The sequence below is a fragment of the Pieris brassicae genome, chromosome 5 (genome assembly GCF_905147105.1).
Source record: "Pieris brassicae chromosome 5, ilPieBrab1.1, whole genome shotgun sequence".
In the NCBI taxonomy this organism is placed as follows: domain Eukaryota; kingdom Metazoa; phylum Arthropoda; class Insecta; order Lepidoptera; family Pieridae; genus Pieris; species Pieris brassicae.
Genome location: NC_059669.1, coordinates 12893340 through 12914384, shown reverse-complemented (window position 1 = coordinate 12914384; position 21045 = coordinate 12893340). Strand labels below are relative to the sequence as shown.

Here is a 21045-nt window from a genome sequence, read left to right as displayed (position 1 = left end):
AAGTATATCCAAATGGGACGTCATTTTATCGTTTGTAGTTTAAAGCTTGCAATGTCAATGACCTCTGGTTAAAATGATTCATTAATCGTTATCTATAAACAACTGCAAGAATATTCGTTTTTTACGGGATTAATGTACACTACATGACGCCGTGTTTGAATCCCGATCGTGGTTATTTTTTTAATTTGCACTTGGTCGCGTGATATGTATAAACTAGGGGACACTAACACATTTAAATTCATATAAAAAATAATATAGTATAAATACTGCGGTGTTGGCCTAATGGCTAGTGTGCACATCCTTGAGGTTGGAGGTTCTACCCTCGGCTATGCCCAATAGATTTTCGGTCTTTGTGCGCGTTTAACATTCGTTCGAACGCTAATTAAAACTGGCTTATCTTAGACCCAAAAAGTCAATGACGCGTGTAAAGCACAGGAGGCTGGTCACCTACTTGCCTATTAGATTGACAAATGATCATAAAACTATAGACAGACCTAAAAAAGATCGTTGCGCTACTGGTTTATATAATATATGATTGGCATTTTTTTGATAAGTAATTTTATTGGTATCGATATAAAGGCCTTTCGCCTTTGTTTATTACGACTCCATTTGCACGATTTGGACATAGGAAGCAACATAAAAACACTCTGTGTAAAAATGTAATCTTTGGAAACATAAACTTATCTTACTCCCAACTACATTGACATAAAGTCTTAACCCTTCATTTGCATTTAAAAATATCTTTAATCGCTATCCAGGAAGTGTCCCATTAAGAAGCGAGGGTTGACGCACCTCACGTACCGACTCCAATGATCTTAAATTTACGCCACCTCCGGGCCTAATCGACCATTTTTTCCCGCCTGATTACCGGGACGCTAATATTGACCCCCCTCCTCAAACAAATGTTAACCCTTTATTCGTTCCCCCTTCGAAAAAAAGCCCATAAAATATATCTAATTAAAAAATATCCCCGTCTCAAGGCTGACGTTCATAAAGAATGTCAATTAAACTGGGACGTTTTTTCTTATTTTTTTCGGCAATATTTCGTGTCTTTCCGCGGCCGGCGAAGGGTTAAGATAACGAAATTAGTATCGGTATGAAATATTGAGTAATTTAATATTTGGTGGGGGTCCTTTGTAGCTTTTGTTTGAAGTCTGGTACTTTTTTTAATCTCATTCTTTCGATCAAAGGGGCGAGCACAAATTATCGAGGGAATATTCAGCTAACTGCTTGTATTTGGATTCAAAAATCTAATTCTGTCACTATAGCGAGGTAATACTGGCATTAAAGGTACACTGCCACAGGGAACGAACGTTTTACATTTGATTCTATTTATCAATTTTTATTATTATTATTACTATGTAGGTTCAGAATATTTCATGACTTATTTCTCCGTCTCCTGGTCTCCATTACTGTAGGTTTTCCATCAAACTCGTGAAGCGTGTCTTGTCTTGTCCTGTGCCAGATGCAGCAACATTTCCGCAGTCGTAATGCCCCTAATGTGACGAAGCCAGGATTTTTACGTACATTACTTATTTAGGTAACATACATACAGTTTGCTAGTTCCTTTTATCTTTGATTGCTATATAATATCAATTATTCTACATGTTTAGAGATTTTTATAAAGGTACCCATTTATATTCATTGACAAGATAGTAAAACATCTCTTTATTTTTGTAGATCAGGCAGGAGGCTCAACTGATGTTAAGTGATACCGCCGCCCATGGACATTCAATGCCAGAGGGCTGGCGAGTGGGTTCCCGGCCTTTTAATATATCTGGCAATTATAGCAGAGTATGCAATAAACACAAATGAATTTATAATTAATTTAGATTATCATTTTAATGTCTTCAAGAATCTATCGAACAATTATCTTTCAAGTTAGAATAGATAATGTCTAAATCTATATCATAATTTATGTTATTTGTTTTGAACTTTATACACAACAAAATTAAATATAAAACTTTCTTTTAAAACACTTGTTTCTTAGTCAAAACATGAATTTCTTCTTTTTTAATGTATAACCTTTTTTATATAACAGAGGGCAAACAGACTCACCTGATGTTATGTAATACCGCTGCCGATAGACATTGCATGGGCTCGCAAGTGCGCTGCCAGCATTTTAAGTATTGGTACGCTTTTTTGATGAACCTTAAGTCGAATTAGTTCAGAAACACACGGGCAGCTAGTTCCACATGGTGGTACGCTGTCAAAACTGATTCTCTAGCGCTGTGCCTATGGGGTGCCTCAGCATTTGATGATGATGATAATGGACAAATAGCTGAGTGCATGTCTCTTTCTAAGGGACTTGTACATTAGTATATATTCTTATAAGTATGATACCCTACTTATGTTTCTGGGGATCTAGGCGGTATCAATAAATATTTCTATAAAAAAATATAGGGTTAGAATACATCGTATTCACAAAACTCTAACGCATATATATTTTTTGTACTTATCTACAATTACGCCAGTACTTTTGAAACAACTCCGAAATTGTCTTATAATTTAATTAACCTTTGCATTAATTAACTAACATAGATTAACATTTCTACAAAACAGCATTTGCTAACTAATTTCATTTGAATGAAAAACGTTTTTTTTTAAGAAAATATAAATCTTTAGCGAAAACTCCTTGAAAAATCCTTATTAAATCCCGCCCGGCTAAATAAGTTCGTTTGGCGGGTATAATTTTTTCCTTCTTTTTATTAGGATTACGTTGGAAAATAGAGAAAACCATCCATTTTAAGAGTTTCTTTTTCTATAAAATGTATCTGCATTATGACACAGTGTCCAATAACATAGTAATAATAACACATACTCATAGTCTCTTTTATTAGATTATCTAAAGTTAGTAATTCCTTTTTGGGAAAAGGGATACTCTTCTATAATAAAATCCCAGAGGCTCTTTTATCTCTGCCTTTTAATAAATTTAAGAAATGTATTGAAGAAAAGCTGTGTAAAAAGGCTTACTACAAAGTAAACGATTATCTAGGTGATAAAAGGGCCTGAGACTAGTGCTAGACATGCTACATCTAATTAATTTGCGGTATTTGTTTTAAAATAAGTGTTGTTTGAATATTTCCTATTTTAAAAGAGTTTTTCACGCCGGATTTTTCTCTCGGCCTTCATCCTCTATCTTCTTTGCCGATGAGTAGGGATGTCTACTGATTCAAATTAAATGACGTGGATTAAGTGATACTTGTATCTTATGTTCCATAATAAACATATATTATTTTATTAAAAGGAAAACACTCTATTCTTGTGTACTATTAAGGCAATATTCATCTACTATTTTAAAAAAGGAAAAACTACCCACAACCACTTATTTTATTGGTAACTTTAAAGGACAAAATGGCGGGAAAACGGCCCCATTTGTAGAAGAACGTGCTGCTTCATCAGGCTTCAATTGGGCTTCGAATAGCTTCCCTATCCTTCGTATTTTCCAGATTTGGACCCCAGGGATTTTTTTCTGTTCTCAGACCGCAAGTGTTCTGAAGGAAATAAGTTTACTGTTACTATCCCCCGTGTATTATTTGCTCAATAGACATAAGTGGCCTTAGACAAAGACTGAATAACATTTTATAATCAAATACCATACCATATGGCACTTAAGGCTTTTAGCAAATAAATTAAAAGCAGCAGATGCCCTTTCACCTGAAAGAAAGTAAAACAATGTGCTGCCCATGTAACACGACACCTGGACAAAATATTAACATTAAATACAACACAATGGGAGGAACTACCGCCAAAAGAAGAGTGGACAGGCCAAAAAGAAGGTGGTGACTTAATAGAAATTGCAGGAAAACTCAGACTATTGGCAAAGATAGTGCCATCAGGAAAGAGTTGGAGGAGACCTTTCTGCGAATCCCGAGGTTAAAGGGCGTGTAACGAGCCGATGTTTAAGTGGATTGAGTCTTGCTACTCCTCTGAATAGCAGTGAGACATCAGACATCCATGACGCGAAAGCGAATTTTCACCTATTTAAAAAAAAAGTTCGTCATTCAAGAGGGGACCATATCCACAAGCGACAAACATTTTTCTAGTTTCTACTAACAACATTTGAAATGGAAATAAAAAAGGCTTTATTATTATTATACAGAACCCAGATCACGTCTCGCTTTTACTTTTTTAACGAGGCAACATTCTTGGCGATTTGTATGGCTTACGTTGTATAATTAGCGATTGTCTCTGCCGGGGTGGGGGGTGGCCATTTTGTATTGATGATTTTTTTCACTTGACTAATGAAGGGTCGGTGAGAAATTGGCGGATTTGTGAACATATCGCGGGATTCAAGCAATTAAATGGGATGATAATTAACTTAATATATATATATATTTTGAATAAATGTTCTGATTAGAATAGCTAAGTAATTGGGAATTATTTTTTTTCTATATAACAAACGGATCGTATGCTATTGACTATGTTCAAAAAAGTTACAGTATGAAAATGAGATATGTATGAAGTTACGATATTGGTGTGATGACCAATAAATATTCCTAAATCGCTACGGAAACTATTGACAATAAAGCAAAGTGATGTACTACAGTTTTATAGAAGTCATCAATATCTACAAGTCCGTGAAACTAAAATTAAAATTTAAAATAATTTATTCATTTAGGTAACACAATGTACATTTATGGACGTCAAAAACAGAAATGTATATGAAACTAGCGGACCCGACAGACGTTGCCCTGTCTTAACTATGAATATTGATTTCAAATTGGTATAATTAACTAAAAATGCTTTACAACTTTCTTTGTTTGTATTTGTGGCGCGTATATTTGTTGGTATTCCGTCACGGGAACAGGCGACATATATCTAGCCATGTGAAAAACATGGATTTTGAAGATTAATTCCAGAAACAATTAGCGACTGTTATTATTTTATCAATATAATACCTCCAATCGAAGCATTACTTAATATGGTGGTTAAGTATTCTTAAATTTTCTAATTTCCACTCTATTTAATTTTTTTTCTTCATAAAAACTATTTCCTGGCAATAACAAAAACACAACAAAAAAAGAATTAGCGAAATTGGTCCAGCCGTTTACGCGTGATGCCGTGACTAAGGGAAATGGGGATTCATTTATTTTTATACATATAGATGCTTCTAATTATATACTTTTTGCCAGTTCTCAAATCAAGGGCGTAGAACGGAAGAGAAGAGCTGGCAATAAACATGTCAGACAAATATAAAAAAAGACCGACCGGTAGGCTACATCGCGCTACGACCACTTCAATATGGAACTGCACTGCACAGTTAGATACCTGGATTCATAAATTAATTCTTCTTCTTCTTTTGGTGCCTCTCCATTACAGAAGGTTGGCCATCAGTATTAAGCGTATCTTGTCATGTGATACATGTAGCAATGCTTCCGCAATTGCAATGTCAAATCATATACTTCAATTGCCTACTTTTTATAGTCAAAATTACAAGTTAGAAATATTTGAAAAAAAATACGAGTAGCCCGTTCCAAATGATAGTTTCATGAAAAAGAATGGGCAAGAAACTCCATGCTTAGTCTTTTAAAATAGTTTTTACAATATTTCGTATACGGCCACTCCCTAATGTTGCGAAGCCACGATATTTTCCTACTACCAACACGCCATTTACTCTGGATTTAACCCATTATAATTAATTGAAGGAGAACTTACGCTTGTCTTATGTTCTTAATGAATTAATTCAGATAGACAATATAGCAGAATATCAGTAGCCGGTGTATGTAAGTCAACGTTGATTTTAACACAGATATTACTAACAACACATTTCATCAAGTTGTGTGATAACTAGAATGGCTGTCACCGATGAAAAGTAAATACATAAATAAATAGATATGCAACTTGTATGCACTGCGAACGATCCTAACAAAGCCTCGCTCTAAAAAGGTTAATGTGGATACACTTTAAATATAATATATGAATAGTTAGGATGCGTGATAAATTTAAAAGGTTTTGTATGTTACACAAGACGAACGAGCAGGAGGCTCATCTGATGTTAAGTACCAAGTACTCACATTGCTCGCAAGTGCATTGCCGGCCTTTTAAGAATTGGTACGAGTCAAATTAGTAAGACTTCAAGAAGATACCAATTTGATAAAGGCCAGCAACGTGCGGCGAGGCTTCTAGAATTGTCAGTGTCTGTGGGTGTCAATTAGCATCCTGCCTGTTTACCCTGTTCTATAAAAAGAACTAGGAACAAATTCGACTAAGGGATAATTAAGAAATGAGCGCAGATACGATTTTTTAAAAGGCCGTAACGTGTGGCGTGACTACTACTTGCTAGCTGTCCATGGTATAGGTATTTCCTCTTGACATATAGCAAATGTTCACTTTCACGCGTATTAATAATAGCCCAGGGAATTCCCAGATACTGTTACCTATCATCATTGAAAAAGTGAAAGCTGTTACGAATATGATAGATGACTCATAAATGAAGTTGGAACCAATCTTTAGAACCACCGTTGGTTGACTTAGATTTCGTTTTGATAGGAGCGATATATTGTATACGATTTTTTTTGAGACTTTATCTTCATGCTTCTGTTTCAGTTTCATCAGATAGCTGAATACTGCTTCTTTAAAAAATCGTCTCATCAATCACATTTTTTTTATTTACTTGATAATGTAATATTAACACACAAATCTTCAAACTATTAACATTTACTTACAATGTTAAAAGTCATCATTATTTTGTTCTACTGTTATTATTATTACCTTGGTTTCCTTTTTTGCGTCTAAGGCGCAACTAACTGTTGTGGTATCTGGAAGCGCTGGTCACGCGTAAAAAAAATTACCGTCACATTTTTCGGTAACGCGTCACATTAATACATAAATCAATCTGACGTTCGTATATACGACGCCAAAAGCCCCCTGCTGCGACGCCATTTTAAAAGCATTTTAGTCCGTAAAGGACGTCAAAACTGTTATATATATATATATATATATATATATATATATATATTAATTGTAGAATTATGCTTGGTTCCATCTTATTAATAGTAACTGTTAAATATATAATAAATGATATTCATGAATTAAGGCTTGATGCCTTCGTTGTCATACTTTTAGCTATTTTCGTCTAAAGAGGAATCTGCTTATCCAATAAAACGTGAGATTTTCACGATAAATTCGTGATTTATAGATAACACGTGCTTAGAAAGTAATAAACGTGTTTAATTGTAGTTAATGATAGATAAATTGATTGCCTAGCTTATATTTAGTGATTGAATCATCACTTGGTACTTATACGAGAAGTACATTGTACTTTGAAGTCTAAAGTGGTTAATGCATATCTTATATATAAAATTCTCGTGTCACTGTGTTGGTAATGTTGTCACGTCAAAAAAATCTAATAGATTCTAATCTTGGAAGAAAAGAATTGGTTAAAACTTAAAATTATCAAAGCAACGGATGCAATGAGGCGAATAAGTAGCGCGCTTAATTATTATTTTCTTTAAATAAATGTATTTTGTCACGTAGAAGTGAATGTCCATAATCATACAACGTATGAAATAAGCATTTGTAGCGAGGCAAAGTTTGAGCGTGTTTGTGTTCGGCGTGAAAGCAGCGCCGATACAGTTTCTACCTTACACAAATATTTAGAACATACATATTGTATAGAAATAAAACTTATAGATCCTTATATTCAAACGTTATTTCCGTTTCCTCTCATGCGTAACTATTTTAATGTAATAAGTGAGATATAAAAACAGTAATGATTGTAATTATTTACATTAATGTTTGCGTAAATTTAGTAAAAACATCCTATTTTTTTCGAAAGACTCAACGTACGTGCGTACTTTAATAAGCTAAAAATTTTATCTCTTCCCTGTATGTATATTTTAGATAATGTCAACAAAAAAATATGAATATTTTTAAGGCAACGAGAATACACATTTGTCAAAATAGACATAACTACACAAAACTTCACTGCAACTTATTTTATACAACAGAGGGCAAACGGACAGGCCTTGGCCGGCAACGCACTCGTGAAACCTCTGGCATTAAGAGTGGAGGGACACTCTTAATGCCAGAGGTTTCACTTAATGCGGGATAACTTAACATCACGTGAGCCTCCTGCTACCTGATATACCACACTCAAACTAAAAGAAAATCAATACGTTGTTTTATTAAACGACTCTAAGCGGAATTGATTGAAATACTTCCATAAATACAACATGCATATATATACATTTTCCCACGGCGTCTATTTTCATATTTTATTTGTGATCAATAAATACCGTTCCGTTGCATCTACCACGACAGCTATGAGATATACGAAATGTCTGTAATATATTACCAATATTAATATAATGAGGCTGATAATAAACCGGAAACGGAAGCACATCGATCCCTGTATCTTGACACTGGTACATAAATAACTGATCCTATTGAATTGGAAATTGATGATCGCCTGAGGAACCTACAAACAATAATAATGCCTTCAAAAGGATTGATAACAAAATTTATCTTATCAGCTCTAAGGTTTTGAGGAGTTAAGTAAGTTAAGTATTTTAATTGATGATAAACCAGAACAATTTAAGCATTTATTGAAAACTATGTCTGTCTGTCTTCTAAAAGTTTTAAAAGTTGATAATTTTTACAGATTATGTAAAAAGTTGTTTTTTTAATAAAATTAACAGAAAACCTATTGCTATCCATTAATATTTTTAAAGTATATTTTGAAATTATATTATACGCTTCACAAATTGATCGCTCTCTGGTCCGGTCTTCACGAATTGGTCCGGCGAAAAGTCGGAGATATCCAAACGATTTATTACAAACACTTCCTTGCAGAAACATAATACAATTGACATAATTAAATTAAAAGGAGGGCAACAACTTACTTTACAGTCTATAATGACGTAGATATTAAATATAATTAAATTCTAAGCCTCTAAAAATAAATAAAAGATAATTGCCTACTCGTACTAAACACAGTATTAATACACATTGTTAATATATATACACACAATACACAGTATTAATATAATACATATTAAATACACAACAAAAATAATACTTTTCTGAACGAACATTTTTCATATGAGCATTTATTAAGCAATTTTTCCCTTCACCGATTTACTCTTAATACCATGTTATAACGATAATACGACGATACAGTATTGATGACTACAACTCATTGTGAGAATGTTATAAATCCACAGAGAACTGCAGACCAGTTTTATCCTTAAAGCGATACTAATAAAGAATCTATTTCTAAACACACTCATTCTAATAAAGTTACATTCGATAAATCATATTTTTCGACTTACCAACTCATGTCTAGAAATTTATACCGTTTTCCAAAGTTATAAAGTTGAAAATTGTCTGTCACTGGATGGCGCTGAAATACACAAAAGGGGGAAAGTGGTGTTTGTAAAATTGATTATGTTTGACGTCTTTTGATCGTATTCTTTACAAAAACGCTTCAAAGATTGATTTTAATTGAATAGAACGGGATCGAGGTAAGGCTCTATCGAAGGCTTTCGTGCGATTAGCCGCGTCTCGATACACAAAGGGATTTTGATCTTTTTATGAATTTTACGTGTACTGATTTATTGATTACAAAGACTTTTTGAAGTCCCCATGTAGACAGATGTTTATAAGGCAATCAAGTCTTTATGACTTTGTATCTTATCTACCTTACATATGTTTTATTACATCAACTAACACTAGTTTACATACATACCTGAACTATTCAGAAAAGGACATTATGTATATTATATATGTATTTTAAAATTATTAAAACGGCTCCAAATTTTTTCTACATATTATCATCACTCGGAAATGGTGTACCATACAATATTATGGTGCATTCTCTTTAACCCCATACTAAATTAAATCAACATGATTTGTGACATGACTGAAAGTACAAGGTACAAGAACCATACTTAATTCGTGATTCGATAAATTTACCTTTTTTCTCATACAATTTGGCAATTTTTCTTTTACTGTAGAAGTCTGCCGGACTGGCGAAGTCAGCGTAAGCGTTTTTTACCGCCTTGATTGACTAGACCAGATTTATGCATTTAGTGTTAGACGCACAACTGTTGGTGTAGATTTTAGAATTTCTTTCTATTCTTTCCAGAGTCATCATGCCACCAGCAAAGGACTACAACGCAAAAGCTTCATATGGGCGATCACTTTCAAATAGTGAGTAATTTTATCATACAACTGCGCTTATACTGGTTATAAAGATCTTATATTTCATGTAATGAAATAACGAATATAAACCACAGTTATTTGCGATCTTTTAATATAACAGTCAAAGGCTGTAAAAAAATTGGGTAGTTCTCATAGTCAGTCAGAATGAAGCTTATTCAAAGCTTGATATAGGTATTCATATAATTGTCAGGCAATTTAGAAAATATATTATATAATGTAAATATATGATATGGCGCAGTTGAATAAATAAAGTCAATTAGACAAAAACTTAGAAGTGCCACCAAAAAGCAGCCAGCAGAAGTATTTCGGAAGCAATTCGACTTAGGGTTCTTCAAGAAAAGAGCGTACCATTTCTTGAAGCACCGGCAACTTCTGGCAATGTGATTGTCCATTGGCGGCGTTATCACTTAACATCAGATGAGCCTCCTGCCCGTTTGCTCCCTATTACATAAAAAAGCACGTTTGAGCTATTTTCTTCTCTCTAAGTTTATCGCTAGCCAGTAATAGCAAATCATGAGCAATAATTTCCATTTAAATAACTTCTGAAGGATATAATGTCGTACAATGCTTTTTTTACTAATAAACTTTTACAATATTTCATTTAAACGGGCTGAATTAGTCACATAGTCATTGTGGACAATGAATTGTGAGCTCGCCGTGGTTTCTGAGCTATTTGCCTAGACACATGGCGATCTAGGATGCCCCCCACCACTTTCCCATTATTGCCTCTGATCTTAGAGACGTGTTTATACGCTTTTAGAGAGAAGAGCTACTCGCATATATTTCAAAGCAACACTTAATAAGGCGATTTCTCTTCCAGATGAAACCACAATGTCAGCGCGTGTCTACCACCCGGCGACAAATTTAATACCACCATCACCACCAACTACCCCCACGGGGTCAGCTCCAATGTTCCCAAATCGCAGTCAGTCCACGGGTTCCTGGAGTCGGCAGAATAGTAACAGCAAATATTCTTGAAGAACCCTTTATTTTTAAGGGGTGGAAGAACACTGGCCGTATGGCTTGACATGGACAAAAGATCTGTTACCTACAAAGTTTTATGACAGTCTCTCGAAGAATAAAGTTACACGTAGAAAATATAAAGTAAACGGTAATTTAAACGAATCGTAACTGGATTCCTATTAAATTTACACTAAACTGAGTGCATCTAGTCAGTAGGGAAACATGTTTCAGTTAATGTTAAATTATTTTGTGTTTGATTTATTAAAAATATTAAATGCTAGTCAGGCAATATATTTGATACTAGGATAATTGTAATTGGTTTACAATAAATGTATTAACAATTTAATTTTTTTTACCTCACCTTAGCATTACGACTATGCAATTAATTGCAGTATTCATTTGCGTGTGATTTGCGTCATTAATTATAATATTTTAAAGTATTGAGTATAATATAATGTTCTGATGTTCTGTGTAACTGGAATGCCTATAACCAGCTGTTTTTGCACAGACTCTCACTAGGTCCGTTGTGCTTAAATTCTTCTAGCTCCTTCTAGAAACATAGAAGTCTACTAGGCACTTGGCAGGCTTCACGGAACGACCTCACTGCTCCGAGGATTTCTGTACGTTGGTTAGCGACAGTCACGCATTCCTGGACTACGTGGGTGATTCCTCTGCGCTGACACAGCTAGGTGTGACACATGGGGCTGTTTGTCACACCTAGGAGTCCATAACCAGCCTTTATACATTCATCTATGGATTGGCGCGCAATTCGAAATTCAAATATATTTTTTTCGAAACTCGTGTAGTAGGTAGTTTTTGTCGTCGTATTGCATTTAGGCATTTAGGTATTTATGCATATGGCTTCCTCAAACACCTCGACGTCCGTCGTTCCACAACTGAGCGTTTTTCAAGGCAGTTTTCACTGCGCACCACCACCATGTGGAACCAGCTGCCCAATGAAATATTTCCGAATTAATTCGACTCATTTAAGAAAAGGGCGTACCTAATTCTAAAAGGCCGGCAACGCACTCGCTAGCCATTGAGTGTCCATGGCCGGCAGTATCACAGTATCAGATGAGCCTCCTGACCCTGTTCTATAAAAAAATAGTTTTATACCGCTGTGCAAATAACACGAAACATCAAGGACGTCTACGGGGCTGAACAATGCTTGCATACATTTGATCTGGTCAATCGAGGCAATTCAAAACGCTTGCGCTGTCTTCATCACCTCTCGTCCGGCAGACTTCTACAGTAATGGGATAAACCAACTGCCATCAAAATGGAAAATTTACTTTTAATACTTTGATTAGCTGAAACAACCAAATTGTTTTATATTTCTAAATTTTCATACAAATCTCCAATTTCATTAGTTCAATATACATGATATTCTTTTATTATACGCGAACAAAGTATCTAACAACTATTTTTTATAAAGTAATAGAAAATGATTCGTTCTTATTGTTATCAATATCTCGTACTAAAAATAGCCTTTATCTTATCTATTTACCGATACAATTAAAAATATTATCATAATGTGGTTTTGAGAGAGGATGATAACGTAACCGTAAATTTCTGTGAATTGAAGTCAAGTAACTACGTAATTTGTTATATTTAAAACAAAACGGTAATAAAAACTGTAAATACGAAACAATAAAACAGTAATAAACAAAAGAAAAAAGACAATATAATAAACTATTAAACGCCATCTACTGTATACAATAAGAACTACAAAAACGAATTGATAGTTTACCAATAAAGTTTCTTGAAATAATCGAAAGATGGCGCTGTAGACCATCAATCAAAATAGATTCTAATATTAAATTATCAATTGTTTTGCTTGAGACTTAATAATCAAATATTTAACTTAAGTTCTTAGTTACATAGAAAAGCGCCATCTAATGGAATATAACGATACTAAATTGATAAATCGAAATTCAATCGAACACAACGTTGACGTTCGGAATTTATTATAATTTCGAGCTATTTTCAAAGATAGCGCTGATGGTGATAGTGTAAAATCATTATAGAAAACTAGTAATTCTAATTAAAGATGTGCTGTCAAAGCGATTGAAAGATCAGATAAACTAGCAAAGGAAGCTACGCATCTAAAGGAGTAACCCGTGCACAATAGTTGCCCATGGCGCATCAGAAGGAATGTCTACATTCAAAAACAATAGAAAAATGGAAGCACGTTCGATGTAGAACCGGCGATACAGCTGCAATAACTAAGTTATTCCTACCAACTAACTGTTGCTTCGGCCTTTTTAATGGTTGAAGAAATAAAACTAACAGGACTGATCGAACAGATTCACAGGTCACGGTGGAATCTCATCGTAGAGTAACAGATTTATAGTTAAGCAAAATGCAGGCTGACTGTCCAAAAGCTTCGGCAGGTACAACACTGAACATATTATAGGAATGAACATAGCAGAGAAAAAGAAATAATGTTAAAGAAAAGCCTCAAAGTGAATCCTTTCTAAAATTTGCAGCAGAGGAATCAGTCACCAACGTAGTCGTGAAATGGTTGTGCCTTTGAGAAGGAATCCTCGGAGCAGTGAGGGCCTTCTATGGATCCTGAGAAGTGCCCAGGAAACTTCTAAGCCTCTAGGAGCTAAGCTTGTTTAATTAACCAAGACTTAAGCAAATGGGCGTCAAGTCAGTGAATTGTCCACACTGGACTTACACACTCAACAAGATTAACTGCGGGTCCGACCTAGTAATTACTAATCTATAATTAAAAATAATTTAACGGGCGTCTCTAAGTACTCTTAGATTTATTCTTTATCTTTGCATTTAAGTAAACTTTTTGATCATAAATTTAGTTTTATTTATCGTTGAACGAAACCAATATTTCTCTGTGGGTATTGTCCCGGAATTATCAGCTCCCTCGCGATAGCAGCATTTTAATTTAAATTTTCAAAACTTATAGATTTATGGCGCTCGAGGAGTTTTAATTAATATCTTTTGCATTTTTGGTCATCGTTATATTAATTATTTGATACTGGCTTCAGCAACTTCGCTGAGACACAATTGGGTCATGTGGTAAAGATATAATTATCAGAAATATTTTGTGTTGGCAATTGAGTTATGACCGTTTTTAACTAAGTGAGCATGAGTGACTTAAATGCTATTAAGATTCCGTTTTGTGGCTGTCACATAATAATAATAATTAAGCCTGAGTACTTTAGTAGAAGTCAAAGTCAAAAATCATTTATTCATATAGGTAACGTAATGTACACTTATGAACGTAAAAAAAAGAAATATACATTTAATGCTTCTAATTTTACATTTACTACCAGTTGTCATCAAGGGCGAAGAACGGAAGAGAATAACTGGCGATAAACTCTCCGCCACTTTTTAGTAGTACAGAGTAGCCTGATACACACACATAAAATTTGATACAGAAATATGAGGTCCTTACATATGAAATTGGCGTTTTGTATGGGAGGAACCAAAAGTAGTTTTCTTTTTTATATAATATATTTAATTAAACAAATATGTACCATTGCTATCTATACACTTTTGCCATCTTGTTGGTAGTTGATCCCTTTACTAAAAATATTTTGACGGGTAGCAATAAAATCTTTGAATGCATGCAAGGAGTTGAATTTTTTTCGAAGTTATCCAAATATGGAAAAAAATATTATCTGTTGGAGCAGGGTTTGGAGAGTACGGATGTCTTAGACATTCCAATTTAAGCTCCTCTAGTTTGTTAGCAGTCTCTTGTGCAGTGTGTGGTCTGGCTTTGTCGTGAAGCAGCAGTGGCCTAGAGCAATTCACCAGGCTTGGTAGTTTAGCAGCTAGCTTTTCCATCATGGTTTGCAGTTGTTGACAATAGACGTCTACCGTAATATATAATTTGAAATATTTCTTTTCCAAGGCCCTATTTAGAGTATAGGCCTCCTTCTACTGGCATTATCATTCTATATCTTGAGCATTTTTCTAGTATTAGCACTAGCATTACAGTGCCATATTAAGAAAATTAATTATTGTGCGGGCTACTTCAACGTTTAAAAGGAAATAAATTCACTTAGCTTGTGGCTTCACGAATATCATGGCAATCAAGACTGTATGCATCGTCAGAAGTTCCTTGGAGTCTAACGCAATAGTGTGAGCTCCATATGACGCTAAATACAGACTCACGTTAGAGCGAGTACAAAAAAATAACTCGTTACCTCTACAAGAGACTGTATGGAGTGTATCCTTGTGTAAATTCTCAACTAAAAGTAACATAAAACTAAAATAAAATACAATACATTTACAAAATTGGCAGTAAACCTCTAGCCTCTAATCTTTTCCAAGTATATTTTTAAGTCATAGTATATTACCCCCATACGCTTCACAAATAGGTCGCTCTCCGGTGAAGAGTCGAGAAACCCATTAAGCGAGAGTAACCGAGGAATGGGAGCTTGGAATGACCATCTACGCCTCAGAAGAGAGCTTGCTTTATCGGCGTTCCTATTTAGGATACGTCAGATGCATAATGAGGATATAATGGTGAGGCTGGGTCTATGGGTTCTAAGCAAGAATCTGAGGTGGTAGTCACACAAGAACTTTTGGATGTACACTTTAACTTAGCGAGGCGCCACTGGAGCGATACACGTTCTAAATAAGATTTCTATCGATGTAGACCTATTTGTTTGTACTCTGCTTGAGTACACAAGAGCTTCTTGTTATGTTATCAGTTATATATGTATGTTAATTGTAGAATTATTGTGTCGTTCTTATTATTGTATCGTATTAGCACAGATACCGGCATACTTCTTGAGCATTAAACCAGGGAGTGGGGGAAAGTACCTAAAAATCGCTTCTGTTTAAGATGCTAAGTTATCTATTGTAACTATTAAGATAATAATTATTTGGGAAATATGTATTATTAAAAAGCTTAGGAATGAAAAATCATAAATAACTACACTATAATCGACTGAATCTAAACAGCAGTTATTAATAGATCATCACTTAGATAGGTCGCAATTCGCAATAAATAGTTATTAGTGTGGGCAGACGTCTGACTGCGCCTGAGTGCAGCGCCAGGTCAATTTTCTTATCAATCGTTATTGCTCTGACTGCGAATTTTTGACCGACTTCAAAAGACTGAGGTGAACAAGTAATATATTCATTGTGTATCAGCGATATGGACGTTTCACCAGTAATTAATAAGCAAAATATCCTTTGTCCTGTCTTCTGTATCTGTTCCGTGATTTTTATGCCAGATACGCTGTTGGCTTGCCGGTTTTCTCACGATGTTTATCTTTGTACGAATGTAAGTGAAAGAAGAATCTGGCAATCCTACAACCTCTAATCTGGCTCTAATCGGAATCGCGGAATATGCTTAAAAGGACTATTAAGAATATCCATAGCGCTTCATCAACTGCACCATGGGCACACCTCACATACACCCTCTCGTACATACCCTGACTTTCCCATAACACAGCACAGCCGAATTAGGTATTACGTATTCAATAATATTTATTGTATTTTTTAATTTATATATTCCATCTTTGGCTATATATTTAGTGTAATGCTTTTTAATTTATGTTACCCGTACGATTACGAAATACATAAACAGAACAAATCTATTCCCATTATATACACACATCTACAAACAAGCCCTGACACCTGTGCCGGGCCTAGTAAGAAAACTGATAAGGACAAAATTATTTGAATTAGTGTTAGGGCACGTTAATCTTAAGTGTTAAACAGTGGTAAGTGAAAAAATAGAACACAAAAGAGTCTTCCCTTTAATAGAGACTGTAAGTAGTGGTGTTGGAGCAGTGTTGGCCTAGTGGCTTCAACGTGCGACTCTCATCCCTGAGGTCGTAGATCGATCCCCGGCTGTGCACCAATGGGCTTTCTTTGTATGTGCGCATTTAACATTCGCTCGAACGGTGAAGGAAAATATCGTGAGAAAAACTGGCTTGCCTTAGACCCAAAAAGTCGTCGGCATGCATCAGGCACAGAAGGCTGATCACTTGCCTATTAGATTAACAAATGATCATGAAACAGATTTAGAAATCTGAGGCCCAGACCTAAAAAGCGCCATTGATTCAAGTATTGTTATTGGACACTTTCTTATGTAAACCCTTTTTAGTAAATGAGGTTATACTTAAATTATTTATTAGTCTTAGATAGCACGAGAGCGTAATGTTCCATGATGTCTTAGTAACGACACATATATAAAAAAATGTGTGCATGCGCATGCGTATACTAGTAGTACACACGTAAGAAGTGAAACTTCTTCACGACCCTTTTTTTAGAAAATTCTACTATATGCAACTTCACAGAAATTGGTTAAGTAAAGTTAAATTAGATACAGTTTAACAAAAGGCTTTGATTATCATATACATGAAAACAAACAATATAATTATTTCATTTAACCTTATTACTACTAAGATTATTACAGAATTTCATTAATTGTAATAGAATGATTACTATCATTTTTATCGTTTTTATATATTTTTGTTATTAATGGCTTCGAATCTCTTTGAATCAACCGTGGACAAGAAAACGATGGCGCGTGACGGAAAAATGTGACGGTAATTTTTTTCCCAACGCCGATATAGAAGTTTCACTTCAAAAATGTATACACGAAAGGATTATAACACCTATGTATTCAACAAATATAATATTTAGAATTGAATAACTCCGGAGTCGTGTGACATGCATTTTCTATTATTAGACGCAAGCAGACGTCCATCAATTGGTCTAAATATAGATGTGAGTTAACTAGGACCAATTAGGATGTAGGACAACCGATCGGGAAGATTTAATATCAATAAAATTGATTTATTCCGTATGTAAGACCTTTAACGCAAGAACCCAATTGAAATCGCTTTCAAAATATTATCAAGCAATCATGAGCAAGAGTAATGGCTCTGTCTTCCTAATAAATATTGTTACGTTTGGATTCGGATGGAGTTTCTTTTAGTAAAGTTTAAGCGTTTAAAGTTTTGTTTCATTGTACAATTTTGAAGTTGGGTAGCGAAAATGTTGTATATCTCAAGACAACGCGTTTGGCAACGCTCAATTTTCAGCGTTGAAGATTATCTTTCTACCGAGTTGCAGTAATCGACTGGCATAATGAAGTATAGTGGATCGGATTGTTTCTTTAGTACATTTTGCGAACACGATAACAGATATAGTTTATTTGACATATTATCAATCCCATGGGTGTTGGTGGGTTCCAGGGAATTACAGTTGCAATTGGTATTAATGTTCAAACTTGAGTGTAATTTAAAAGGTATATATTTTTGATGTTAAGGTAATAAACGATTTCGTTTATAGTGAAAATGTCTGCCAAAGTAAATGCTTATAGGCGGTAGTATCGCATAACATCTGGTGAGCTTGCTGCCCGTTTGCATTATTTAAATATAAAATCTTTCTGATAATTCGAAGTACATATATTAAGGTTTTGAATTTTTGTTTTCGCTGATGTGTTTGAGTGTGTGTTTGTCATTTAATTTTACAATTGCACAGAGTATTCATGTAATGTACAGTATACACTGTTATGTGTAGTATTTATGTAAAGTCTATAACAATCAACAGGAGCTTGCGGTGTTTTGCTCTTCTGAAGTATGATTTTTACATTACTAGATATAAAATAAGCTAAAATCAGATTAAGCATGTACTCTTTAGTAAATAAACAAACCTTTTGTATATTGTATTAGCGGAAAATATAGTCAAGTAATGATCACTTGATAAGATATATTTACAATTTAAATTCAAAGTCAGATAAGGCATACTCGATATTAGGCATACTTCAGGTATACTTGATATAAGACAGAAGAGCTTTGTCACAATAGGAATAATGTGTCATATAGTAGTTAAATAATACATTGTATACTCTTTGTTTGAGTATAAAATATTTGAATAAAAATTTCTAAAATTCAAAAAGATATGCCCCGGGTGAGGATCGAACTCACGACCTTAAGATTATGAGACTTACGCGCTGCCTACTGCGCCACCGAGGCGATGTACGTAATTTTAAATTAATCGAACACATTGGATGTGATGCTTATTACATCATGTTTAATTCTTTTAAAATGATTTGAAGACAAAGGTTTCTTTATGAAATAATACGGCGATATTATAGGGACTTTGCAGTTCACAGTAGATCTTTATTCAAACTAAACTATATGAAATGGCGTGAACGTATTACTTAGTTATAACTACTTCTTTGTTAGTAATATCTAAAAAAAAACAAAATACTTAAAATGTATCCATGATACCAGATCATTATATACTACCCTCAGATCAAGTGAGTAAAGTGAGTGGTTTAAGTACATTTATTAATTAATTTGTAACTGTAAGACATAGCAGGAACTTATTTTGAATGTAAAATTGTTGGCCCTAAACCTCAACACTCAATCAAAGCAGGTGTAGAATTTGTGCAAGACTAGCGTATGTATATACAACAGCGATTATAAGTATACCCCGGCAACGCACTAGCGAGCCTTCTGACAGTGCAAGTGTCTCTTAAATCAAGTGAGCCTTTAGCTAAAAAACCAATTCTACAGTAATAGGCGTGAAGTGATTACCAACATTCAACGTTAATTTAAAACGACAAAACAAATAACAGTTGGCTTCAGTTGCAGTCAAAATTCACACTATTCCAATGTCAGAATTAATTAAATACAGCCCACCGATGGATATATAGAACCTAGATACGAATAACCCTTAAAACAGGACGATACTTACATATAAACATATATATGTCGCAGTAAAGTAGTTAAATCAGAGAGTTAATTAAATCTCTAGAAAGTTCATTAAAAATCGATATTCAATCAAGTCGCTAAAGTTCCGTCAGACATGTGAGTGAACGAAACGTTTAAAAACTTTCCTAAACGTTCCTAGGCAAAAAGACTAACATATCCTAACCTAAACATTTACAATAAAGCAAAACACGCAATTTCCAAGCTCTCAGTTCTTCAGGATCACACCGTAATAACAATAATAAATGAAATAATCATGGCGGAGTCTTGTTTTGCACTGTTAATCAACACGCTGGCTAGCAGGAGGCATGGTGAAATAGGAGCACGCACTTACATTCTCGTGGGAACAACACGCAAATACATAGTCGAAATAACTAACATAAAATATAATCGAAAAGATCAAACATAGGTGAATAGAAGACATAGAAGGGAGGCATCATCCAAACAACTCTTCAGAACTTGATGAGTTGTTCGGACCTGCAGCTGAGTTTCATCATCGGACGTCGAGGCAAAATACGAAATACCATCCGTAACACCTCGACGTCCGTCGTTCCACAACTGAGCGTTTCCTAAGGCAGTTTTTGCCGTGCACCACCACTATGTGGAACCAGCTGCCCTCTGAACTATGTCCGAACCATTTCTCAAAAGGCCGGGAACGCACTTGCAAGCCTCTGCAATGTGAGTGTTCATGGGTGGTATCACCCGTTTTGCCCGTTTGCCTCTATTACAAAAGAAAGGTGAACGTCAATTGTCGAAGTAACGTCTAGTACTTTAATTCCAGGTCCCACCGTAGACAGTATGGCCCATAAATTGAGCAGGCCTGTCAATTGCATTCGTTCACCAATAGTTGCGGTCACCGGCGTGTGTTGGCTTTTCGCTTTTTGTTTTACGCAAAACCGAAATTGTATTACCAATATACGATATGGATTTTTATAAACAAATAAAACGTAGATATTAAGAACAATTTTCTTTTTCCTTTAGAGTAGACTAAGGCCATGGGGTTCACGTGTACAGGTACTGAAAGATGAAAGGCGTCTGGTAGAAAGTACTGGTAACCCCAGAGCTGGTGCTTTCCTTACTAAGCATTAAAGGTACACTACCACAAGGACCTAACTTTTTAAATTTGTTTCAATTTTGTATTTATAATAATTATTACTATGTAGTTTAAGAATATTTGTGTATTACAAATAAATACTTATTTTTA

The 21045-nt window shown here is 34.7% G+C and overlaps 1 long non-coding RNA gene and 1 other non-coding gene across 2 annotated transcripts; one reads left to right on the top strand and one right to left on the bottom strand.

Moving 5' to 3' along the window:
• Positions 1-9725: 9725 nt before the first annotated feature.
• On the top strand, positions 9726-11042 carry LOC123710446. Its single transcript, XR_006753829.1, has 3 exons — positions 9726-9878; positions 10091-10155; positions 10988-11042. It is a non-coding gene; the product is annotated as an uncharacterized LOC123710446 (long non-coding RNA).
• Positions 11043-19027: 7985 nt separating this feature from the next.
• Positions 19028-19100, bottom strand: Trnam-cau. The gene has a single exon. It is a non-coding gene; the product is annotated as a tRNA-Met (tRNA).
• Positions 19101-21045: the final 1945 nt, after the last annotated feature.